The 8,656-nt window shown below is 39.2% G+C and overlaps 1 long non-coding RNA gene across 1 annotated transcript; it reads right to left on the reverse strand.

Moving 5' to 3' along the window:
• Window positions 1–736: 736 nt before the first annotated feature.
• LOC118908075 (uncharacterized) lies at window positions 737–8,387 on the reverse strand. Its single transcript, XR_005023064.2, has 4 exons — window positions 8,056–8,387; window positions 5,372–7,401; window positions 4,947–5,239; window positions 737–1,740 (listed from the first exon to the last, which is right to left on the reverse strand). It is a non-coding gene; the product is annotated as an uncharacterized LOC118908075 (long non-coding RNA).
• Between the last annotated feature and the right edge of the window lie 269 nt (window positions 8,388–8,656).

Genomic DNA, 8,656 nt, shown 5'->3' on the forward strand with positions numbered 1-8,656 from the left:
CTAAAGGACAGGATTAGTTACAAGTTACTACTACTAGTTATCAGAGAGCACTGTAATTACTAGCCTATATATTCTTTTCCTGTATTATGAATTCCTTTAGCAGTTGAGACTTACTCCTCTTTGTATCCCCTGTGCCTGGCATAAAGTTGGGGCCCAGAATAATGGTTGGTAGGTGGAATGAAGTGGTTAAATCAAGAGAATACTCTTCCCATTACACCAATCCAGCTTCCTTAGCTCCCGTTAACCTCTGTCCTATCCCATTTTCTGTTGGAATTGCCATGTGAGGCTCAGGTGATGGACAACAAAGCAACTAACTTCCCAGTGGCCCATATATGAATCTGCTTCCTTTGTGGATCAGGGCAAGAGGAAAGGACACAAAGAAAGGGCCAGCCTGGGTCAAGTGGTCCTCAAGCTAAGGGAATTACTGGCTTCTATGTAAGGTCCCACTGGAAAACAAGAGGGAGTGAAATGCATACACTGAATCCACACCACAGGTGCCTCATGCAGGAACTACTTTGTATCCTCAGTGAGCTCAAGTTCAACAGTTTGAAGCTACTTTTGTTCCCTTACCAGCTTTCCTGCAATATTGAAGCAAGAGCTCCATAAGACTGCCACATCAATCAAATATTATGAGTCAAATATTATTAATATTATGAATTTGTTATTGAACAACAACCATGTTTTTCTTTTGAGACTTATAAGAACACATTTTATAGTGTTACCATGTAGTGGTCACTATTGCCAAAAGCAATAGTAATTCTACTAAGGAAACTGCTGGGAGATAGTATTTAAGTAATATATACGAATTCCATTTAATATGCAAACATCTGACATATATATTATGGATATATTCAGAAACTGTAAGTGATAATTGTATTCTGTAAGCCATTTGTTTCCAAATGCCAGTTTGTAACACAGCTTTTATGGACCCAGAAAAGTAAGGGGAATGATATAATGTGAATGTGTGTGATTGTAAATTTGTGAATCTCCTTTCTTGAGAAGCAATGTCATTTATTCAAAGATCATAGGCTCTTGCTCTTTCAGTATTATCAAGACTGAGAGAAAAGGGCAAGGAATGTCTTTTCTTATACAAAATAACAACGTTTTCATATTCAGAAAATCTTGGGATACTGTATTTCAATTTTCTCAATTTTTTGACTAGACTCTTGGTTTATTTATTTTATTTAATTAGCTCAGTCAAAAGCTAAGAACCCTTCTCTCACCTCTCTGAGAACATGATCCATGCCCTAAGCTCTAGACCACCCTTCTATGGGACGTGGGATGACAACGCCACTATTCATTATACTATTCAAGGGCCTTCTGCTGCTTTACTTCTCAGACTTGGGGAAATATACAGGTGGAAGTAGAATAGAGGATCCTACCTCACCCCACTTGGGTAGTTGGTCAGGAAGCCCAAGTCGGTAATCAGAGCTGCCTTCTTCCACCCTCTTTCTGTGTCCCCCACCATCGTCCAACAGCTCTGTCGAAGAGGCTCCTCATCTGACAGGATGATTAACGTGCAGTTGGGGTGGCTGAGTACCCCATGGCCTTGTCCTTACTGGGTTGCCTCAGGTTCCCATTGTCAGGGGGTTACTGGGCAAGGAAGTATTAGAACCTGCTACACTGAATCCTGGAGTTGTAAACAGCGTCCTTCCTGCCCCATCATCTAGTTGAATCCTATTTGACGTCGTTATCTCCCATCCTTTTGGTATGAAGATGTTTGCTTACCCTTCTGTGTAGCTTGGGTTTAAAAGCAGATACAGACTCAAATTTAAAAGCTTAAGAAAGGCACACAAGTGAAGTATTATTGGCTAACATAAAACATTATTGCCAAGAAGTTGAACTTGATCTGATCAAGCTTCTTGATTTAGCTAATCATTTACTGGAAATTCAAGAGAAAGGGATCTGATCTCTTAAATACATTAGAAAGAGATAAGAAACAGAAAGGTTGAGATTGAAAGACTAAAAGAGACTTAAGGGACAGATCAACCAATTGCCATATATGGGGCTTATTTGAATTCTTATTTCAAAGCCATCGTCTCAATGAGATGAGACTCAAATCCATCTCATTAAGAGGTGAATATCCAGTAATTTTTACTTCCCATGTTTAATAATTTAAATCAAAGTTTAAAACAGATTGTTAGTTGTTAAATATTAATAAGACTTTCTTTAATATAGAGCATTATAGGCACAATGAATAAAAATATTCATTTCAAATCATATACCCATTTTAATTGCAAAGAAGTAAAATAGAGTGTTCAGTAACAAGACTTATAAATGCAAAAATATATTCCATTAGGATGATGTTATGGGGGGGAATAGAAAATAAATAATGCATTTGTGGAAATACAGAAATATAAAATTTTTAAGTTTTTTCTATATTTAAAAACAATGGTAAGAGAGAGGGGTACTTAGATTCTGTTGAAAAATTCAAAAGAGTAATGCAACAGTTTTATTTTTTAATGTCAGTATTTAAAACATGCCAGAAATTGTGTCCTTTGTTAAAATTTGTGGTGAAAAAAGTTTAGATGCCAGACTTAAAGTGTGACCAGGGTACAGAGTTTCAAAATCCTTTAAGGGGAAACACAAGCCAAAATGTTTGGAAATCTCTGTTACCGCTACTACTCCTCAATATTTTTTGAACATGAATTCCTTTTCTTGCATAATATTTATCCATAGTCTTCAGAATGCATTTCAGGGAACATTTTAGGGACACTCCAAAGGCCTCTAATGGCTGTGCCACTGTGCTGGGGGGTGTGTGCTTTTCAATATTGTTCATTCAAACATTTACTTAGTAAGTGTTAGTGGAACAGGTACTAGTTCAAAAACCTGTGCCAGACCTTAGGGAAATACCCGCTGAAATCACATACAGTGATTAAATCATTTAATTAAGTCCTTCTGTTATAGAGCCAAACAATGATCAATTACTACTCTCTGGCCTTGGTTGACCTTCTGTAGGTGAAAAGAGTAGGACTCGCACAGTATCCTCCTGAAAACTGAAATGATCTTAGGACAGTCTAGCATATGCATGTAAGAATAAAAAGGAGTTATTTCAGAAGGCAGGTTTTGCTCTAAATCCAGAATTGTACTCCCGATCAACGTGGCTCATTGGTTCTCTTGCAGGACCCCTGTAAAGACAGGCTGGAAGCCAGTTCATAAAGAGGTCCCTATCAGGAATACATCCTTATCACTGGTGGTAAAACAAACAAACTCAAATAGGACAAGCTATGAAGTGATATTAATATTCCAGATCTGTCACTCTGTGTCTCTAGACTTTGCAAATGCTCCAAAGATATGTGTACATGGAGTTCTGATCCAGAGATGATTTACCTACAGCTGTCTGACCAGCTCTGTTGAACAGAGTTAGCTTATATTTTGGGGGGCTTAGGAGATGACATTAATAATGCCCATATTTATCACAGAGAGGAGACAGAGTTGCAATCTTCAATTCTGAGCTCTATGGGTTCAGTTATGAGTGTGTGTTCTCTTCTGATGGATGTGTTAAACCCAGCAAGCTTCTTTTTAAGGAATTTTCTGCTCTCTGTTATGTATTAATATCCACCTTCTTTCCTTAATCTACACATACTCCACATTCTTACACACTTTTGTGTGATTCTTGCACAAAACGATCACTTTGATTGCTCAGAGAAAAAAGTCCCTGTTTTACAGAGACTGTGGGGATAGAAAACTCACTATCTCTTCCCGAACAACACACAAGGCCTAACCCCTCTGAGGATGGGTTGGCGGGATGCAGTCTGCAAACTTGTTTTTTGTTTGTGTTTTGTTTTGTTTTTAGCAGAGTACAGTCCTTCCCTTCCTTGGTGATCGCTTAACATGTCAAGAAGAGATCTGGTCCACTGTTCTCAGACTCTGGCTCTGAGCATTATAAAACCCAAGGATTTCTGTTTGTCATCTTTATTTACTCACTCATCCAACAAATATTTATTGACCACCTACAGTATACAAAGCCCTGGTTCAAGCATTATGCAGAATGATCTGGATTTTGTAATTCTGAGACATGAAATTTTCAACATTTTAATGTCTCTGAATTTGGGATGTTGCCATGGCAATGTTTTCTTTCTTAATGGCACCAAAAATAATTCCATGTCTTACAACCAGTGGCCTCTTAGATTTGATGGAATATTACATCATTTATGACTTCTCTGCTTTCACCTAAAGAAGGAATATGCAAAATAAAGGGAGATAAAATGCACAAATCAGCATGCTCTTCACTTATCAGCTTTTGGAGCAAAAGAAGGCTTAGAGCTTGTGTGATCTGAAGATGATCTGTATATTTCATTTACTCTTATTCTCCCCAGCCTTAGAAACCTATCATAACTGAGTATGGATTATCTATTGTTATTCTACAGTTCTTAAATTCACAGATGACTTTTTTATTGCTGTAGAGTGTGTGTATGTGTGTTGTTTTCTATCAAAAAACTCATTTGGAAATTGATTTTTGATCTGTTATGGAAGTCAAAATTTGAGGACACTCTTAGGATACATCTATAATGTGTCAATAGAAACTAGTTAGGGAAATATTTGTAATCAAGCAAAAGAAAGATTTTTCTTTTTCTTGTATTCATCCAAACATTTATCAAGGCCCTAGGATGGATCAGACATTGTAAAGTGCTCTTAGGAGACAGAAACAAATGGGATATTATTTTTGCCTTCAAGGGACTTACAATCTAAAGGAGGAGGGAGTACTGTAAACCATGAATGCTCATCAGGAAGAATGAAATGAGGCCTCTAACCAAGACCCAGGGGAATCTACACGAGATCTGCACCACTCCACAGCATTACACTGACCTTTAAATATTAACAAAACAAAGTTGTTCTCCCCTTTCCTCTTAAATGTGGCTGCATCAGAGAAAAAGACCCCAGGGGGAGCTCAGAACAATGTCCCAAGGCAGTTCTTATGTGGTTGATATGAAGATAATACTCACCCACCGGAGAATGGCAAGGGCTACAGACTTTGAAAACTTCACAGCTAGCCGAATTTTCGGTGCCTCTTAGAACTGCTAGTGCCAGTTTCTTCTCAATGGCAGGTCCTGGTAGCAATGTGTTCACACTCCTATTCTCCTTCCAAGATGCTTTGTCCTTTTTCTTCCCTGCTCAGCCTCTCCCAGACCCCTCTCAACACCTTCAATTGCCTTCAGAATCCTTCATCTTCAATCTCTTCAGAAAATGCTCCTTCCCCTTTGTTTGAACTCAGAGCTCTTGCAGGCAGGAACCAAGCCTGTGTGACACAGAGTAAATAAACTCTGAATTTGCTGATCAAGGAAAAGAAAGGGAGATAGCTTCTTTGCTTGAATATGTGAGTATCATAAATGGAAGGAAATTTGGAGGTCACCGCAGCAGGAAGCCGTACCTTGGAGTGCTGAGGAAGTGCCACTCGGTTTCTGCTCCTGGAGGTATCTGAGAGCAGTTGAATCTCAATCTAATCTTTTGTCCCAGCACATGTGACAGTTGATATTCACAAGAATGACTGATCTTTGGGGAGCCAGTTTACCAGGAATTCCCACAGCACTGACTCTCAAGCTGCCTTTCTCTCCCACCTGGCATGCAAGTGATTATTAACAGGGCAGTTATTAAAGAGGTAACACTGAGTCTACTCTAATTTATGGGCGGAACAAATCACTTGTGAATTTCGCTTTTTTATTTTTAGAAACAGATCTTTTGAGGCAAACCAGTTTGTAGATGCCCCAACACTACCAGCAGCCCCCTGCCCAGCACACCATCTACTAAGGAGGGCTTCTTGGCCAGTTCGTGCCCACCCCCACCAGCCCCGCCATTCAGACCCAGAAGTCAGACTCCAAAGCAGTGGGCCCTTATCCCTTGGCCAGTACCCCAAATGGTCCTGCTTTCTTCTTTTAACCCATAAAATACACATAAGACCTGTAAACAAAAGGAAAAGTAGAAATATTACCCATTTAAAAAGAAAATCACCCATTCTGAATATGTTCATCTTACTGAAAACAAATGCACAAAAACCTTGATTCCTAGTATGCCCAGGTTTATGCTGCCCAAGTTTTAGACCATCAGATCCTGGGGGTCGAGGCTTTAATAACTTGGGTAAAATAAACTGGCCTGTTGCCTTTTTCTCAGTGAAGTGAAGGTGGTCATGTTACAATGATTTTCCCAACCTTCCCACCTACGAGGTCCTTTGTCCAATATACCATATACGGGTGGTGACTAGGTAGAGTTGCCTGATTTAGCAAATAAAAGAGGCAATACCCAACTAAATTAGAATTTCAGTTAAACAACAAACAATAGTTTAGTATGCCACATACCATATTTGGCACATACACATACTAAACAATTGTTGTTTATGTAAAATTTGAATTGAACTGGGCATTTACATTTTATCTGGCAATCTTATCACTAGAGACCATTGCTTGGGATTCGTTAAACATTTTAATATCCACTATTTCTTCTGATCAAAGGGACTGAAAGTAGTAAGTCCCTGATCATAATAGCAGTTCAAGACTTAGGCTATCTATCCAAGGGAAAGGATTCAGGGGGACTTCTTAGTATCTTAGAAGTCATAATATGGCCAGGGGTCCGACTTGCCTATAAGAGAGGAGACCATGAATAGTGAGTGACAGGGAGAAGGGAGGCAGTGGGGACAGAGTAAAAGATCAAAGGCGAGCAGAGCATCTTCTGGTGACCACAGCAGACAAGGTGTGCTGGGCTCCCCAGTGTGACCAAGGGAGAGCTAACTATGTCCAGCCCTGTCTCCTCCCTCCTGGGCCTCCAGGAAAGTGGACAGTGAGACCCAGTTCTGTGCTTTAGAAACCATAATGTTTAGACATAGGAACTCAATTGATTTTCAGCTTCTTTCCCTTTGCATCTCAGCTCAGGACTTTCACACAGGTTCTCATAAAGGTGAGGCAAATAGTTGTAGGTGGAAGATGGTAAGAGGTGTCTTGATAAGTTCAGAGAAACAGTTAAACCCCTGTGTGGGTCATTTAATACAGTTTCTGGAATATATAAACATGGTACATATTATCTCCCCCTGCCCCCTTTTTTTTTTGTGTGGCCTCAAAATTTGATTCAAGTCTGGGAGTTAAAAAGTTCCATTTTGTGTAATCAGGTTCTGGTCAAACATGATTGCTGAATTATTTTAAATTGAAGACACATGTCTGAGGGCTGAGCTGTACGTATTATTTCAGGATGGTGTCCATTAGGTCTTATCCACAGGGGCTATCTTCAACTTTTGCAACATTCAACGCATTCTTTATACATCAATATTTGCAAAATGGTGAATCATATATAAGGGAAAATTGGAGGTAATCTGGTACTCGTTAAAGAGTGATTTTTTGAAATTATCTTGAATGCATTATTCAGACCTGCTGCCAGTCTCCCCTGCTAGGCGTCCCAGTGCTAGTTGGAAAATTCCTGAAAAAAAAGAATATTTTAAAGACAATAACAATGCATAAATAAACAAAACCCACAGTTGTGCAAGACCCTTTTGCAAAGTTACATGTTTGAAAACTTTACAACTGAATCAACATTTACTTTAACTCCTTGTCAGCCCTAAACACTTCAAGTGTCTTAATTACAGATCTAAATTGTTTCTGCTGCCATGGACTTTTCCCTTTGAATGCATTTGTCCCTGAACTGAGGCTTGTGTCAGACTTTTCACCTCACAGGGGCAGCCGGTTGATTTTGTAAATTGCTGCATCATCAGGAGCTCCTGCTGGGGCTTGGAGGTCGCTGGCTCTCCATGGGGAAACTGACTCTGACTCGGTCCGCTGGCCCAGCAACACTCTCCTCCAAAGATGCCCTCCACACTGATCTGCAGTGTCTGCTGTGTGGTTTTTGTTTAGCAGCTTTATTGAGGTATAATTTCCATACCATAAAATTCACTCATTTGAAGTATGCAGTTTAATGATTTTAGTACCTTTATAGAGCTGTGTAACTATCACCACAATATAATTTTAAAGCAACTCCATCACCCCAAAAGAAACCCCTTGCCCCTTTGCAGTCACTCCCCATTACCCCTCCAGCCTGTAGCAATCACTAATCAACTTTATGCTGCTACAGATTTACCTTTTCCAACATGTCATAGAAGTGGAATCATGCAACATGTATTCTTTATCCTTTGGCTGCTTTCATTTGGCATAACTTGTGGAGGTTCATCCATATTTCAGCATGTGTCAGTACTTTGTTTTCATTGCCAAATAATATTCCATTGTATAGATGTACCACATTTAATTCACCCAGTCATCAGCAGACAGACATTTATTTGGGTTGTGGCTATGTTGAACCTCCTGTGAAAAATGCAGCTGTTACATTTGTGTACAAACAGACATTTTAAAATGAATTCGACATAGAATTGCTAGTGTCACTCAAAATAAGCTGTAATTTTGATTTACTTTTTGTTTTTTTAAGAGGTTACCCATGCTCTTGTTAAAGCTGTCTATTGGAACGTTGCAGAATAAAGTAGGCTCCTAACTGCTTCAACAAATAATATTTTATATATTTAAATAAACTATTTATTTATTATTTAGTGATTTCAGGACATGAAGTGGTTGAGAATAAGGAAGGGAACACCTGGAAATTTTGAAACAAAAAGCGATCTTAGGAGCGACCTCATCTCCTTCTGTGCCAGTCACAATCTGGAGTTTAAAGAGCTGGACTCCCTCACGCC

The sequence above is a fragment of the Manis pentadactyla genome, chromosome 7, assembly GCF_030020395.1.
Source record: "Manis pentadactyla isolate mManPen7 chromosome 7, mManPen7.hap1, whole genome shotgun sequence".
Classification (NCBI taxonomy): Eukaryota; Metazoa; Chordata; class Mammalia; order Pholidota; family Manidae; genus Manis; species Manis pentadactyla.